The sequence below is a fragment of the Amphimedon queenslandica genome, unplaced genomic scaffold (assembly GCF_000090795.2).
Source record: "Amphimedon queenslandica unplaced genomic scaffold, v1.1 AMPQUscaffold_8750_Cont19310, whole genome shotgun sequence".
Classification (NCBI taxonomy): domain Eukaryota; kingdom Metazoa; phylum Porifera; class Demospongiae; order Haplosclerida; family Niphatidae; genus Amphimedon; species Amphimedon queenslandica.
This window is the reverse complement of record NW_003550977.1, coordinates 1-2,779: the sequence shown is the minus strand read 5'-3', so window position 1 is coordinate 2,779 and position 2,779 is coordinate 1. Positions and strand designations below refer to the sequence as shown.

Here is a 2,779-nt window from a genome sequence, read left to right as displayed (position 1 = left end):
TTGCATCGAGCCTCACATTCTCCTTGTAGCCTCACATTCGTGGTAACGTGGTTAAGAAGTTGCGTGGGCGTGTGAAATTCCTTGTGGTTACTATGGAATGTGAGGCTGGGCAATGTGGGGCTAGCTTCAGCTACGTACCCAGGAGGTGCAGCAGAGATATCTTCCATCTTGCCTTCAAGGTGTGGCTCGAAGGTGAAGGCGTGGCTTAAGCTCCTGGAAGCTCCTATTTGTATATAGGCTAGCAGGCTTGCTACTAGCAGCTCCTATTTGTATATAGGCTAGCAGCTCCTATTTGTATATAGCAGCTCCTGTTTATATATAGCAGCTCCTATTTGTATATAGCAGCTCCCATTTATATATAGCAGCTCCTATTTGCATAAAGCAGCTCCTATTTGTATATAGCAGCTCCTATTTGTATATAGCAGCTCCTATTTGTATATAGCAGCTCCTATTTGTATATGGCAGCTCCTATTGATATATAGCAGCTTCTATTTGTATATAGGAGCTCCCATTTATATATAGCAGTTCCTATTTGTACATAGCAGCTCCTATTTGTATATAGCAGCTCCCATTTATATATAGCAGCTCCTATTTGTATATAGCAGCTCCCATTTATATATAGCAGCTCCTATTTGTATATAGCAGCTCCTATTTGTATATAGGAGCTCCTATTTGTATATAGCAGCTCCTATTTGTATATAGCAGCTCCTATTTATATATAGCAGCTCCTATTTGTATATAGGAGCTCCTATTTATGAATTGGAGATGCGCTTTGCCGAAAAAAATTTCTCTTCTTAATAGATAGCTTATTGTCCCGTTTGGCGCCCCATAGAAACCAGCTCCTGATATACTCACACAGCTCACACTCACAGGCTCCTGTCATCGTCTTTGCGGCATTAGGCAGCTCAGTCATAGGTAAGTAGATATTACTCTTTAGTTGCATAATGTCTGTCATTGCATAATGATTCTGCTGAGTTTAATAAAATTGCCTGACATCAGTTGGGGTTCATAATTGGGTCACTGTATAAATACTACATCGTACCATTGGCACTTTCATTTTATGGTAATCCAAATAATAGTAATGTACGTTTAGATGATTGTTTAATAGTATTCATGAATTAATTACATTAATTTCTGAATCTTCAAACCCATTGCGGCATGAATTGCCATGCTTAATACAGAGTGGGGTCTATCTACATGCAGAAATCCTAATGACTTTTTATGAGATCCCTGGCAAACATCTCATTGTTTTGATCCCAGTACAGTAATTGTGATATTGCTTGGGTCTCATACAGTGTAACTGTACCTGTATCAGTATAGCTTTGCCTATAATCTTGTGCCTGTATGAAGTGAATTTTTAGCAGGGAAAAATATCTAGGCCTTGCCAATTAATGTTCATTGAGTAGCAAAAATTGAAAAATGTAAGTTTGTTTTTACAATGTTGTGATACACACATGTAGTTTGAGTTTTTGTATTGCATGTCTATCAGCAGTGCATAGGAATGTTATTAGAATTGTATTCCCATAGTACCTTGTCTATGGTAGTAATTATAATTGTAAACAAGATGAAGTTTTTTGCGTGTACATGAATTATCTCAGGCTTGATATACAATACACGTATGTCCTTGAGGTTCCACAGTTATCAATCATGTAGTCTAAACAGGGTTTCCCACAAAGTATGCTAAGTAAGCTAAACAGCATGAGCTTAATTTTGAGCCAACTAGCACCACAGTGCAGTACATGACATTTGCAATAACTTTAAAAATTTATTTAAAAATTTAATTTTGAATGGAATCAGCTCAAAGTTTCTACGCAACATAAGTACATGTATGTGTATCAGAAACATTGTAAAATTGATAAAATTCCCTCTTTGTATTTTTGATGAAATTTGGTGAATGTTGCTGTACATGTATGCATGTAATAGAGAAATTTGGAAGTACTGGACTCAAATTTCCCTTTGTACTATAAAACTACAAAATGTTTCGCTCAATTTTTGAGCAAATTTAAAAATTGATAAAATCTAAATTTTATCTCAATTGGTTCAAATTTTCTATGCAACATAAGTACATGTATATGCGTCAGAAAACATAATAAAAATTGAAGAATTCTCTCCTTGTCATTTTTGATTAAATTTGATCGGTGTCCCTGTATATAGTACAGGGTGTTTGGCTCAATTTTTGAGCAATTTGACAATCCATTGACAAGAACCTGTATCAGCACTATGCCAAATCTGTTGAGGAACCCTGACTCTAAGCATTATTGGCAATGTTATATTGGTTTATAATAAACAATTCTTCTCTTTCCCAATGCATGTATGCATTGTTAATAGGTATTGCATATTTCTGTCTCCTCATGTTTGTGTTCCTTGACTCCTGTCCTTGTGCATCTTTGTCTCTTTTCTCTCCAAAGCCTTTCTCTCCTCCTCATACACACGTACGCATATGTCTAACTTTTGCTCTTTCTCGTTCCTTTGCTAGGTCTCTCACATGTCTTCTCTCTTTCTTGTGTTAACACAGTTTTAGTATCAGTAAGCAACTGTAAAATACCATACACATACATTAATGTATACAAACATTGTTGTTATTATTATTATTATTTTATAGTACATTGGTATATTACAGACATTGTCACTTGCTGCAATGTGGGAACAGGAATACAAATAAAATGCTAAAGAAATTGTAACAGTAAGACACAATGCACACTATAGTGCTCTTGTGTACAGTGCATGTACTGAGAGTGAGAGGGAGTATAGTGTCTTATTGAATCTATGTACATTTGAT

At 35.8% G+C, this 2,779-nt stretch overlaps 1 long non-coding RNA gene across 1 annotated transcript; it reads left to right on the top strand.

Moving 5' to 3' along the window:
* Positions 1 to 831: 831 nt before the first annotated feature.
* On the top strand, positions 832 to 2,773 carry LOC109591191 (uncharacterized). Its single transcript, XR_002189702.1, has 3 exons — positions 832 to 915; positions 2,329 to 2,526; positions 2,603 to 2,773. It is a non-coding gene; the product is annotated as an uncharacterized LOC109591191 (long non-coding RNA).
* The last annotated feature ends 6 nt before the right edge of the window (positions 2,774 to 2,779 follow it).